General features: G+C 34.9%; 1 long non-coding RNA gene across 1 annotated transcript in view; it reads left to right on the top strand.

The window, feature by feature from the left end:
* The first annotated feature begins 10,581 nt into the window (after positions 1–10,581).
* LOC309845630 overlaps positions 10,582–15,447 on the top strand; it is a 44,313-nt gene continuing 39,447 nt past the window's right edge. The window contains exon 1 of the long non-coding RNA XR_014301392.1: positions 10,582–10,664. This is a non-coding gene — a long non-coding RNA (uncharacterized lncRNA). The remainder of the gene's footprint in view (positions 10,665–15,447) is intronic.

The raw sequence follows: 15,447 nt of genomic DNA on the forward strand, positions 1-15,447 counted from the left end.
CAAAAAGCTTTTACTAAATCCTGTACATTATGGCAATTAAATTAAAAAATATTCAAAAAGAAAAAAGAAAATCCAATATTCATGAATAAAATACTTTTTAATGTAGAAAATCAAAAAAGAAATAATGAGTGTTAGAATTTATAACTAAGAAAATTCTCAGTGACTATTATCCAAAATCTATAAAGAACTTATCAAACTCAACACCCAAAGAACAAATAATCCAATCAAGAAATGGGCAGAAGACATGAAAAGACATTTCTGTGAAGACATTCAAATGGCAAAAAAAAAGATGACGACGATATTCAAATGGCTAATAGACACATGCAAAAGTATTCCACGTCACTCGGCTTCAGGGAAATACAAATCAAAACCACAGTAAGATACCACCTCACAGCAGTCAGAATGGCTAAAATTAACAACTCAGGAAACAACGGGTGTTGGCAAGGATGCAGAGAAAGGGGAACCCTCCTACACTGTTAGTGGGGATGCAAGCTGGTGCAGCCACTCTGGAATACAGTATGTAGATTCCTCAAAAAAGTTGAAAACAGAGCTACCCTACAACTCTGCAATTGCACTACTGGGTATTTACCCCAAAGATACAAATGTAGTGATCCGAAGGGGCACATGCACATCTGAAGGGACGTTGTTATAGCAGCAATGTCCACAATAGTCAATCTATGGAAAGAGCCTAGATGTTCATCAACAGATGAATGGATAAAGAAGATGTGGTATATACATACAGTGGAATACTATATATCAATATAAATGAAATCTTGCCATTTGCAATGAAGTGGATGAAACTAGAAGATATGCTGAACAAAATAAGTCAATCAGAGAAAGACAATTATCATGCTCTCTCTGATATGAGGAATTTGAGAGGCAGGGCGGGGGCTCATGCGGGTTAGAGAGGGGAAAAATGAAACAAGAGGGATTGGGAGGGAGACAACCTTAAGAGACTCAATCTCAGGAAACAAATGAAGGTTGCTGGGGGGTGGAGAGGTAGGGCTAGTGTGGCGGGGTTATGGGCGTTGGGTAGGGTATATGCTATGGTGAGTGCTATGAAATGTGTAAGCCTGATGATTCACAGACTTGTACCTCTGGGGCAAATAATATATTAGATGTTAATAAAAGAAAGAAAAAGAAAGAAAGAAAGAAAGAAAGAAAGAAAGAAAGAAAGAAAGATCCCCAGTGAAAGGGTCTACATAAAGTGAACTGTATTGTTGACTAGCAGCAAACAATTTGAAAATGAAACTTAGAAATGATACCATTTTGCTTCTAGTTCTGGAAAAAAATAGAGTAGATATACTTTACCCTATTTTATCCTGCTTTAGTTTATATGGAAACCTTGGAAAAATACATGAAATAAACACCAGAGGACTTTGAAATATGGTGAAAAAGAAGTCTGGGCTCTCTTGAGACACTGGGTCTCAGAACTGAGTTTCCTATTTTGTGTTAACTTGTTGTTGTTTGTTAATTTCTTGGATTTCTCTTCCTATACATTTCTCATTTTACTTGATAAAGGAGTTTTTGCAGCCTGAATATACCACAGGCACAAACCAAAAAAATAAAAACAAAACACACACACACAGAGAGACACTAAAGCAAGCTATGCCTTAATTAATTATTTATTTTAAGTTCTACCTACAAGGCTGGCAGAGGCTCAACTTGAGAAGAACAAAAATGTTTTGACCAGCTCTACTCCAGCCAAAGTGAGCAAAACTCTGACTTTCACTTCACTTCTACAGTAAAGAGGCAGTTCTGCTTCTAGTTGGTGGACATTGATGGAAGATTTGTGTGAAAGCAAAATTACTATCATTTCAAGCTGGCAGTAAGGAGAGAGTTTCCTTCTCTAACAGTGGGCATGCACAGAGGCTGTAAGGGCAGACCCTGACTACAATCATAGTAAGGATATAGCTCTCCTGGCCAGGGGATATCTACAGAGATTATCTGTGTGAGCACAGCCCTAGTCACCATCCTGGTTTCTCAGTGATGAGCTTTACATAGAAACCTGATTCTCACATAGTAAAACTGAAAATGCCCAGTATACAATAAAAAGAAAATAATTTATCATATATCAAACACCAGCTCAAATAAAGAAACAGTCAGGGAGCTGGGTGGCTCAGTTGGTTGGGCAACCAAATCTTGGTTTTGGCTCAGGTCATAATCTCAGGGTCATGGGATCGAGTCATAGGTTGGGTTTCGGCTCAGTACGTAGTCTGCATGAGATTTTCTCCTTCTTCCTCTCCCTTCATCCCTGCCTCCACTTGCATTTTCTCTCTCTCTCTAAAATAAGTAAAATCTTTTTTTAAAAAAATGGAAGGACAATAAACAGACATCAACACTGAGATGGCACAGGTATCTGAATTATTTGACAATTTTTTTTACAGATTTTATTTATTTTTATTTGACAGACAGATCACAAGCAGGCAGAGAGGCAGGCAGAGAGAGAGGAGGAAGCAGGCTCCCTGCTGAGCAGTGAGCCCAATACGGGGCTTGATCCCAGGACCCTGGGATCATGATCCAAGCCGAAGGCAGAGGCTTTAACCCACTAAGCCACTCAGGCGCCCCATTTGACAAATATTTTTAAAAGCTATCAGAAAAATAATTCAATGAGAATTTATGAACACTCTTGAAACATTAAAAAGTAGAAATTCTCAAAAAAGAAAAGATATAAAGAGCAAGCAAATAAAAGTTTAAGAACTATAAACACTATAACTACAAATTTCTTTTAGAGTTCACTGGGAGGAATAAGAGTGGAGGAAAAAAATCAGTAAACTTGAAGATATAGCAATATAAATTATTCAGAGAAGATAGATTAAAATGAATAGAACCTCAGGGATGTGCAGCATAATTTAAAAATATATATATATCTTAGCTCTATTTTATGAGAATTCCAAAAGGTGAAAGGATATGGAGCTGAAAAAATATAAAATACCAAAATATCAATAAATGCCAAATTTGATGAAAGACATAAAACTCTAGATTCAAGAGAGGGGTGAGGGGTGAGGGGTGTCTGGGTGGCTCAGTGGGTTAAAGCCTCTGCCTGTAGCTCAGGCCATGATCCCAGGGTCCTGGGATCGAGCTCCACATCTGGATCTCTGCTCGGCAGGGAGCCTGCTTCCTCCCCTCTCTCTCTCTGCCTGCCTCTCTGCTTACTTGTGATCCTTCTCTGTCAAATAAATAAATAAAATCTTAAAAAAAAGAAGAGAGAGACGGAGTGAACCTCAAAGAGGATAAACAAATAATAATAATAATAGCCACTGCCAGACATATCAAAACTTCCAAAAATTAAAACAAAGGAATAAACTTATAATCAGCTGAAGAATAAAACCTATCATGCCCAAAATATCCAAAGAATTCATAGGAATCAATGAAAAAAGGCAACTCAAAAGATGTCTTGAGATTTAAACCAGCATGTCAACAACAGCAATAAAAGATCATATTCAAATGACTGATAACTATATGAAAAGGTATGTATGTTTAGTAGTGATGATAAAAGTGCCAAGTTAAATATTGAAAATGCTAAGTGTTGACAAGTTGGTGCAAAAATTGGAACTTTCATACACTGTTGGTGTTTGTGTTCTTTGGTACAGTACGGAAAACTCTTTGACAGGATCTACCAAAGCGGTTCACATGCATACTTCACAATCCTGGAATTTACCTGTTGTATATATCTACCAGATAGGTACCCATCTGTCCCCAAAGAATATTAAAAAGAAAGTTCATAGTAGCACTATTCTTAACACCCCAAAACTTCAAGCAACCCACATCTCTATCAAATGATAAAGGAAATTGTGGCATACTAATTGAGCAGAATACTATACGGAAATGAGAAAGAACGAATTGTTGCTACATGCAATAACCGTATAACCCACAAACATAATGTCAACCAAAAGAAGTAGCCAGACATCAGCGTACAAACTATATTTTATTTCTATAAAGTTCAAAGCCAGATAAAAATAATGTATTTGTGAGTGTGGGCTTCTGGGGTATAGTAATAATCTCTTCAGCAGAGTTCTGGTAAGCAGCTGAGTTCACTATACTAGGATTCACTTCACTGAGCACTTACACATTATGCTCTGTAATTAGATGGTAGCTTTACAAAAAGTTTATAGTTTACGTATATGTTAATTTTGAAGTTATTTTTACTTCCCCACAAAATTATCAATCAATCTCTAATAGCAATTTCAGAGTCTCAGAATTGAAGTATGGACAAATCCATGTTAGGTTATGGAAGGGAGGAATAAAATATTACATGTGATGAAAGGTAGAAAGGTTTACAAAACATTTTTTCTATTTCAACTTTAACCACTTCTTTAAGAAAAATGTCAAGGAAGATATTAATAAAAGCTGGGTGAAAGACTACTAACCAGTTTTCTAGTTAAGTAAATTTTATCACCAATACTGGTGTCTTAGAATTCTCTTTTGGAGAAACTCTAGTATCACTCAGTCTTGTGTTAAAACACTTGGAATTGAGGCTTGACTATTTAATTTTTGATAAATCGCTTGTTGACTACATGGGGACAGGTTTGTCATTTTTTGATGATCTAACAAGAAATGAATTTGACATCTCTTTTTGTGAACTGCTATTTGTCATTATCCTGATTATTTTTTCTAAGTAAGATTTTAAATTGCCACATATTTTGGAAATATTCCACAGACAGAAATCTTCATCAAAATAATTTCAGTGCCTGTTAAGGAAAGAAGGGAATACTATAATTTTCAGAACATAAACTGGAGCCAGAATTGCTCGGGGTGAAGGCAGCATGTGCTGTTTTCTCTGGACAGAGTCGGGATTTAACTGAAATACTCCCTGATGTTTTCCTATATTTCTGTATTAACATTAAAATGCAGTCAAATGTTAGTCTCAAAAGTTTATATTGTTTTCACTTAGACCATTGAAATGCTTTTTAATTTTTTGCCAATGCTATTAATACAGACTTTTTCCCTCGAAGTTATGTATATACATGGTTCAAACAATCAAATAGTAATAGTGAGGATATAGGAGAAAATAGAAGCCTCCTGCTCCATTGTGTATTGCCCTGGTTGCTGTTTTAAATTCTTTTAGCCAGCATTTATTTCTGTTTCTAAATCACATAATGTGGTTATATGTATATTTTTTTCATTTTAGCTATAACTTGATTTTCCTAGTGTGGAAAATGGTCATTTGGTTCTTGACCTAACTTCAACACACTTTTCTCCAACATGGTAACACGATTTGTAAATTTTTTTCACTCAGATTCTATCTCATCAAGAAAGCCATGAGTTTGGTTCTTAGGTGGTTTTCCTCTTCTCAGCGTTATCCCACACTTTGTTTTTTCTTTCTGCTTTCTCCCATACAGATGCTGATATCATGAAAGTCTTGTGACCTTCTGTGGGTTATCACCACCTGCATGTATCTGGGAGTTTTGGAGTCTGTAGGGAAACCTTCTTACCCGGTTTTGTTGCAAACGTACATGGATTTGGGGGGTTGCAATTTAGTTGTTCTGTTTTTATGTGGTGATTTGGAAAGATAAAATGTCTCTTTTCATCTCCACTACCATGCTCTCTGTCCACTATCCCTAGATTTACATATAAAGCTAAGATAATAATACATGTTCCTAATTAATAAACATATAACAATTAACTTAGATCATAAATAATAGTAAATACTGTTATTGCAGGAAACATAGGATAAATCACTGGCATGGGACTTTTTTTTTTAAAGATTTTATTTATTTATTTGACAGAGAGAAATCACAAGTAGATGGAGAGGCAGGCAGAGAGAGAGGGAAGCAGGCTCCCTGCTGAGCAGAGAGCCCGATGCAGGACTCGATCCCAGGACCCTGAGATCATGACCTGAGCCGAAGGCAGCAGCTTAACCCACTGAGCCACCCAGGCGCCCGGCATGGGACTTTATATAACAAAAAAGGAACTTTTCCCAATGAAGACTTATGTGATCATCACAGCCAAGGTAAAAATTTTCATCATAATTTATCTTCTGGAATTTAACACATGATGACTCAGATAATTGTCACATATAGACATAATTTATCTTCTCTTCTCAATTGTATGCTCATGAATGTTAGTGATTATATGCTCTTATATGCTCATCATACTGATACCCTAGCACTAAGCAAAAGTGGCACTAATGCTGACTAGTAAATGTTGAATGAATTAACAAATAAATGAACACATGAGTTGATTAAAAATGATTTTTCTTTGATTAATAGTAAATTCTCACACATCTATGAGCAGGTAGGTTACCTAAATGTCTTGGACTTATCTTGTGTGAAAATCCAAATGCACATTAGTGAAATATTTGCTCTCTTGATATATGACCTCCTATTTTCTCTGAGTACAGAGATTCCCAAACAACTGGATAGGTGTTATGTTACAGGGAAGAATTAAGAGAGGAGAGAACTTACTCTATTTTCTTCCTGGAGACATTACAGAACAGGACTGAGTTTGAAATTAGATTGTGGAAGTAGGCTCCTTTCTAGTTCCTCCTGTGTCAGATCTTCACAAAGTAGCTTTATTATTCTGTTCAAAGCCAGTTATCCCTCCATCAAATACACACATAATAATAACACATGTATCTAAAATGTTACCTTTAGGGGCGCCTGGGTGGCTCAGTGGGTTAAAGCCTCTGCCTTCCGCTCAGGTCATGATCGCAGGGTCCTGGGATTGAGCCCCACATCGGGCTCTCTGCTCCGCAGGGAGCCTGCTTCTCTTCCTCTCTCTCCGCCTGCCTCTCTGCCTACTTGTGATCTCTGTCTGTCAAATAAATAAATAAAATCTTTAAAAAAAATAAAATAAAATGTTACCGCTACTGGATGAGAAAAATTAATTTTCCATTATGTGATGTTTTAATCATTCTTCCTTGAGATCATAGGACTACTGCTAGTACCATCCTTAATTTTAAAAATGTGATTAGTTTATTATTCTGTCATACTTATAGGACAAACAAGTTAAAAAAAAAAGAAAAAGGAAGTACATGGGCTCCTAGGGAAAGGTAGAAGATGTCTGCTGGAGGGTGGATATGGTTCTAAATGAACCACATATTATGATTAAAGAATTTCAAGGAATCTGGAATCAGAGAATATGGCAACCAGAGAGGGCCTTAGAACTCATCTGTTAGAAAACATTATTTACAACTTATATTTTGAGACCTAGAAAGATTAAGTAACTACATCAAAATTTCACATGGAGGCAGAACTGAAACTAGAATCTGGACCTACTGTTCAATGTTTGTTCTCCTTCATTTTCTGAATTTATCCCATAGCAAATATGCTTTGATTAAATTTCTGGTCTAAATTATTCATGCCTGAAAGGCTGACAGAGAATATTCCAGAAAAACTTCTATAGCAGTCAGATAACAAAAAGTGTGAGAAAGTCCACTGAGTTTGAGAAGAGTGCTCAGTGCCATCTATGCTTCCCTCTTGGCTCCAAACTACAAAACTCAACTTCTCCCTGAAATGTTCTAATGTTGAACAGAAAATTCTATTAATTATAGTTCTCAAATGGCATCACTTAACAATTATCTTTATCATGCTTAGTCCCAAAATACAGTAAGTAATCCTATCATCCCCCAGTCCAGGCATAGACCTAGACAGCAGTAGTTGGTTACAGTTCACATGTATTTTCTCTTGATTTTTATCACTTCTTCTAACAGATGTTTTATATATTTAGCATTAACCTCATGGAGTTTGAAATCTAAAAAGACAGATTCTCTCAGCTTTAAAAACAATTATCATTCCACTCACAAAGATCATGTTTATTTGGCATACTTGTGACCACTAAAAAAATATATATATGCATTTTAAAGGAGAATACTTACTTTTTAAATCATGACAAATGTTTAGAATTTACAACACAGCTAAAATTTTATTCTCCATTTTAAGGTAAGCTATTCAACTGGATAATTTATGCTATTAAAATATTGCACAGATGATCCATGGTTCATCATGGTTTTATTTGCTTTTCTTAACACAATCTTAAATGTTTCTTTAACTCATTTCTATTTTAGAATCAATCATATTATTGCTACAGCCCAGGATGAAAAACAATAAATATCTTGATAAAGATTAATATTCTTGATATAGATTAATACTGAAAGAGTTTACATCATTTTCCTTTTCTCTGTTTTTCTTAATGTTTCAATTTTTCTCATTCAAACATGATTCTTCTAAAATTCAAAAGTACAAATCAACACTACAACTTATGCTATTCTCACTTTCCAAATTTCCAGTCTATAAATAACCACAATTAATATTTTTGTAGGTATATTTAAACATCATAATCATAGGCAAAAATGTGACATTTCCCTACAAATGGGGTCCTACTATATACATGAATCTCTAACTTGGTAACCTACTTACCTCTACTTTGAGGACATATTTATTGCAATGACCTCATTTTGTATTTCAATAGCAAGGATACTTTAAACTTTAATTTAATGGCAGCTAAATGTAAGTTGTTGAAGATACTTGTAGTAGAAGAACATGTTATTGAATGTGAGCAATTAGAAAGTTTCAATTTAGTTGACCATTCTTTCCATATTGGAAAACTGACTGGATTTGGAATAATGATGTTAAAAAAGATTACTTTACATCATAAACACTAATCCCAAGCTATCTCTTTCTCAAATCTAAATTGATGTATTTCATGTTGAATCTGTGTTCCCTTTTGAAAATTTTCCTGGGGTTCTTTAGATAATATCGACCTCATCACTAAAATCTGAAACTTGGTCAATGGCTTACTACATCCAGAAATGGAGCGCAAGAAAACATGGGAGACGGTGCCATTGATGAAAGAAGACCCAGGGAAGGATACTTTCATCTTTTAGAGTTGAAATCTTATTAGTACTCTTGTCAGAAATCTTATTAGTACTCTTGTCAGAAAAGAAAAGGAGGTAAAAGAAAATCAGATCAGTGCCATTAGTCATTAGTCGATGGACCAACTGGTGAACTGGTATACTGCTTTTAAGCATTCTTTTTGCTTTTATCGTGAGGAGAATTTGCCAATGGCCAGAGAATCTGGCAACTACTTAGTGGCTGGCATGATGAAATTGCTGGGCTCCTTTATGGAGATTATTCAATTCTGAAAAATGATACAGAAACTGTGAACAGAGTTTCACAGCCAGGAACTCCCCACTCTCAATTGAAGAGCAACTCCATATTTTTTTTAACATAACTAATCTTATTATACCCCTTTTGTAAATACTTGTTTTCATGTCATTCAGCTAAATCAAAGCTCACCAGGTTAAATTGGAAAATTAAGGGAAAACATATTTTCTCATCATATAGATGTCCTCAAATTGCCCAATCTCATTTAGAATATTTTTAGTGTATGTAAAAATGTACTCTGGCCATTATTTTTAAAAGATAGAACATTCCAGAAATCCCCTGGTAGAGATCATGTTATTAACCAATTGGTGCAATGTATACAAGAGACATGGGATTATTTGTATAAAAACTTACAGCCAAAGAATTTATGGCAGTAATATAAACTCATGAATGTCCTGTTCTGCCGGGGGGAATTCTCTGCAGTAGCTAGATGACTGATGATGTGGCAGAGTGCGATAACAAGTACAGCTGCTCCTATAAAAAAGAAATCATAACAAGCTAAAGAATAAATCCTCCATAAGAAATCTCTTAAAGTGACAATCCAGTTTACTTATTTTCCTGTAATGGGATTCTATCATCTACTTTTCCCACTCAATGTACAATTCAAGCGTACAGTATTTTTTGTCCTCAGTCTTCAAGTGCTGCCAATAAGAGAATTTTATAAATGTGGCATTTTAAGCTAATTTTACAAAGTAATAATATAGACTGAAGAAAACTGCACCAAACATGCCGGTCTGTGACACATACATTCAAGGAAAGCTTTTTCAGATAAAACCAGAAATATGTATCATTAGTAATAGAAGGATCCATGTTTCTTGAGTTTGCTGTAAAATTTGAAGACTCCATATCAGTCTGGGGGATCCCAGGGTATGAAATATTTTGAACCTTTAAAGTTATGAGTTAAAATTCTCTTCATGCATATATCTTATGAACAGAAAACTAGGGGATTTATATATATATATGTATATATATACTTAATGAAGTATATAATATTTTATTTGATAAAATATGGATTTTATTAAATAAATATACAATATTTTAATAGATTATATAACTATTTATATTATATATATTTATATATAATATATATTTATATATTTAATATTTAATATAAAATATATATATAAATTCTGACTTTTTGAAAACCTTGGGCTGGTTATAAAAAATGCATATTTAAGTATTCCCTATAAGATCTGAGTACCAGTATTTGACTTCCCACCATTAACAGTGCAAATCCAATCTCTTCAATTTTACTCTATTTAAGGTTAATTTAAAGTTTAATTCTGAAGGAGACTTATATAAATATTCTCTTTATAACTGCCAAAATATGTTTGGCTGGGGTAGAGAATTAAAATGTTACTATTAATTTTACCTGGTCTCAATTATGATGCAATAATGATTAAGACTTGAACAAAGCAATGTGATGCTGCCCAAACCAAGGGAACAAACTGCAGGGGTTATAGCAGTAGAGGCTGGAGTACTCAGTAAAGCTGCCAACTTCCAAACAAAGGGTAGAGGTAAACTTTCTACATACCAGCAACAGATACTCTAGTGGAGGTAGGATTGAGAATGGCTGTATCCATTCATTTATCCAGTTTAAAAAATTCTCTTCACTTGCATACCTTGTAATAGTTGTTATAAATGACCTTACATTGCACAAAATTTCCTCCTTTATCCTCAAACATGTTAAAAGGAGATATATTACTATATGTTAACAATAATCTTCAATTTTAGATAATTTCTCAGCATCCTCACTATGAACTAAAATGCTATCCTAGTCAAAGTAATTGGATTTTACCATGCTACACATTAGTTTGACACCTATATATATGTGTGATTTTTTTAAGCTCAATATATGTAATATGAAGGGTAACCACATATTCCAATTCACCAAGGTCCTACTTTCTAATTGTTATCTTAACATAATTATTACAAGTATCCCTTTCACTCTCAAACACCTTTGGATGATTAAATCATATGGTTACCCTGGCATGAATACATACTTGGATATTTTTGGCTCCTTTATATTTATCTGACTTTTCATCTCAGAATGTAAGCAACTTGCTTGTAAGGCTGTAGTCTTTGATATATATGAAAATACTCACAGAAAACAAGAGTCATCTGAGCTATGGTAGTATGTGTTAAAAATTCCATGTTAATTATCACGTATTACTGCTTCTAGTAAAAAAAATAAAAAAAAATAAAAACCCAACTGTAAATATGCTGTAAAATCAGGTAAGGGAATCAGGACATCTCAGATAGGGGTGTATAAGCTGCCAAGTTATCTCTCTCTCTCTCTCTCTCTCTCTCTCTCTCACACACACACACACACACACATGAACACATGGTAATGGGAATAGAAAGTGCTCTCTTTTGTTTTTCCTTTTTAAGACTTATTTATTTATTTGAGAGAGAGAGAGCACGCACAAGTCTTGGTGGGGGGTTGGGGGGCTAGACAGAGGGAGAGGGAGAGAAAGAATCCCAAGCTGACACCCCGATGAGCACAGAGTCTGAAGGTGTCAGGACTCTGAGATCATGACCTGAGCAGAAATCATGACCTGAGCAGAAATCAAAAGTTGGATGCTTAACCTATTGAGCCACCCAGGCACCCCAAAACTGTTCCCTTTTCTAAGCATCAACTCCAACAAGATCATTTTGGTAAAAAAATTCTGAGGAAGTGTTTCATTCAGATGAGCTATATAGATTCAATCTCAGACCAATGGACCTTAGAGAATCATCTCTTCCTATAATATTTACCAAGAAAAAAAAAAAAAGGAATTGAGGGGCGCCAGGTTACTCAGTCAGCTGAATGCCTAACTCTTGGTTTCGGCTCAAGTGGTGATCTCATGGGTCATGGGATCAAGACCTTCATCAGGCTCCACATTCACTGGGGAGTCTGCTTGAGATTCTTCCCCTCTGCCCCTCCACCTGCTCATGTGTGTACTCTCTCTCTCTCTCTCTTTCTCTCTCTAAACAAATAAATAAATCTTGAAAAGAAGAAAAGGACAATTGAATGATTTTCCTTAGGCACTAGTCAAAGCTTCTGAACATAGAAGGTTCATGGTACATTTCCCATAAACAGTAAGTGCTAATATGTGGTGAATGAATGAATGAGGTATAGATAACATTTTTATCTTATATTTCCATTTTAAACTTAGAATTTTTCCCAACAAAAAATAACTGTAAAATATGCATTAGTTCTATATTTCTTTGTTGTAATGTAAATTAAATAAACTTCATTTGGACTTACTGTATATTAATCTTAAAATGATGATATCTGACAGAATGTTTGAGAATGAATTACAGAACATAAGGAGGAAAGTAAGGAGCTAGATTACAATGATCAACTACTTAGAGCTAAATATCACCCTAGATACAATTACTGAAAATTAAAGAAAATAGGTACAAAGGCTAGTCTATTTTTGCTGATGATTTTTCTATTTAAATTAATAAAGTACTGCCTTCTATCCTCAAAATTTGCTTGTAAGTAGTCCTTTAGAATCAGTTAAGAAGTTAACCAATTTCTGAAGAGGTTGTGTTAATGTAAGTGACATGTCAACACATTTATTTAAGATGTCTAAAAGAGGTATAAAGAAACCCCTTAATTTACTAAGAGGATTCATACTAAGTATACATACTAATATATATATATATTCTTTTACTGACAAGTAATAAATATAAAATATAAGCATACTAATGCCATCTTAAAATTGAATCTCTAAGTTCCTAATGCTGTACTAGCTAATAGAACATCATTTCTTATAGTCAAATCTTACAAATAGGCTAACTGCAAATAGCTGGGTATGAATTACCTGGTATGTATTCTTTATATTTGAGTGGGAGTAAAAGTAAAATTGTCCCCATTCTCTACTGTTTTTCATTTCATGGATTTAGGGATATTATATGTTTTAGATAAATGATCATGTTTGAATTAAAACTGGGCTGTCCCTTTCCAATAAACTGGGTTCTATTATGGGATAGAGGATTTAAATTCTTATTTGGTTTGTGAAGTCTGCCTTGAGATTTTTCACTTTTGCTGTAGTTATTTTTTGGTTTGGAGTGTTGGTTTATTTCATGCTTAATTTTTCTGTATTTACCAGCTGAAAGGCCTGATTCATAATGAAGTGTCTGCGAGCAGTATGCATGTACCATGGGTTTTACTAGGTGGCTGCCAAGGTCTGCGTGCAAAATGGTCAAAGATAAAATGAGCCTTTTGAAGAATATTTGTTGGCATGGAAATGGAGATTGATGAGGAAATGTGTTTCCATAATGATAATATTAATGCTTTGCATTTATATAGCTCCTTTTCATAAAATGCTCAGAGCACTTCACCTCTGCCTCCATTTCCTGATATTGTCATATATTTTGAGTGGTTTATAAAAAACTAAGTTAGATAAAAGAGAAATGCTCCAAATTTACTATTTTTCAGACATCAATAAGAGAACCACAGCCAGTCTTGGTCTAGGGAGCTATGAGGCATGGCATATAAATTGGTATATGGATTCAAACTTCTTCCATTTACAGACACAACTCTTAAACCTATATTCAAATTAGAAATACTAGCCTAAGTATCATTGTGTTGGGTCAGTAAGGATGAGAAACCTCCTAAAAGTGCCCAGATGCCTGAAGTCCAGAAAGATATAGGCTGGTTACACAGTTTAGACCTCACAAATGGGAGCCTCAGTTTCCTTATCTATTTCCCTGGTAATTTTTCTTTGTCCCAACCCCGAAAGAAGTCTTCTTATAATGTTTCACACATGTGTACATCAAGACTATATGAATAGTTTCAAGAAACAAAACTCATACTGCAGCCAAATTCCCCAGAAACCGTGAACCCATAAAGAGCAATCGCTTGCAGCCAAAAGAAAATCCATCTAGCCTCAAAATTAACTATTGTTCAGCTGTTCGTTTTTTTTTTAATGTACCACAGAATAAATATTTCATGAAATGAAAACTGTAGATTTTTTTCTACTTAGTGCTTGAAAAGGCCAATCAAAACCTTGAGAGGGAAGAAAAATCATATTGACATTTTTTTAAAGGCGCTTTAAAAAAAAAAAAAGATGCACAGAGAACTCCCATTAGGAAAACAGTTAATAATACCTCTTGGAACCTCTGAGTAAAAGGCAATGCTCTTGCAAACTCATCACCTTAGATGGAAAAGGTTAAAGTAATTTCACAGGAGCACACTACGAAGTCATGGTAAGATGAGGGGGAAAGAGGCATCTTAGCTCCCACGCCTGCTTTCCAACAGAGTCATATTCTCTCCCAAAGGAATAGGAAAAACACCTGACCATTATCTGTTTTCCCAAACAGCTTTATTACACTATTATGCACTTTTTGCACGATTGGAATGAAAGATATTTCCTATCAAGGACAACTCTGCTTATAATTAACCTTGGGACTTATTTTTTCAACTCTAGAGATAAAGTTAATATGATGGTAAAAATCTTGTGCCAAAGGATCACAGGAGTATAAAAGTTGAAGTGAGTTCCCAGCCTAGCCAATCTAAATGTGAGAAGTCATTCCTTACCTTCTCTTGGGGCAAGGAAGTATACTATTGCCATGACCCAAAGGTCTTCTATTTTATTTGAATCTCCCTAGATAATTCTCTACTTGACCCATGTTCACAATGCAGATGAAAGTACTGGGAATAGAAGGCTTATGTTTATTAGCAGTAGGTCTATAAAAGGTGAAGTGCACTTTTTTGGGGTATTATAGATCACATTTGCAACAGTTAAGTAGGAAATGATGATTCTCTTTAATGAGACATTAGATTTATTTTCAATTCTTTCTCTAAAATTCACCTTCTTATGCAAATTTAGTCACACAGATTCTGTTTTTATATTACTAAACTGCACAGCGGACTGAAATTTAAAACAGAACAATAAAATGGAACCTTAAATTTAAGGAATGTCTGAAACTACTATTGATGCAAGCCAAAGCTTATAAAATAGCAGAAATTCATGGACAACGATCTACAGGGAGCAACACTGACTAAAAAGTTAAGTACAGCGATCTTCTATCTATCGCAGGCGTCAGAACACTGGGGGCCTCGGGACAAATATGGCCCTCCTGCCTCCTATATTTGTAAATAAAGTGTTACTGGAACAAAGTCACATTCATTTGTTTACATATTGTCCATGAGTGCCCTCGTCCTTACAACAAGAGTGTTGAGTAGTCACAACAGAGACACCATGGTGCACAAAGCTGTAAAATTTCACTATTCGACCCTTTACAGAAAAGTTTGTCCACCTGATCTATAGACCATTTGTTTGCAACAAGACCAACCCTAGGCCAACCCTCTGATGATCTACTGAGCAAACTCTGCTCCAGGCTGTAT

The sequence above is a fragment of the Mustela nivalis genome (assembly GCF_964662115.1).
Source record: "Mustela nivalis genome assembly, chromosome: 12".
Classification (NCBI taxonomy): Eukaryota; Metazoa; Chordata; class Mammalia; order Carnivora; family Mustelidae; genus Mustela; species Mustela nivalis.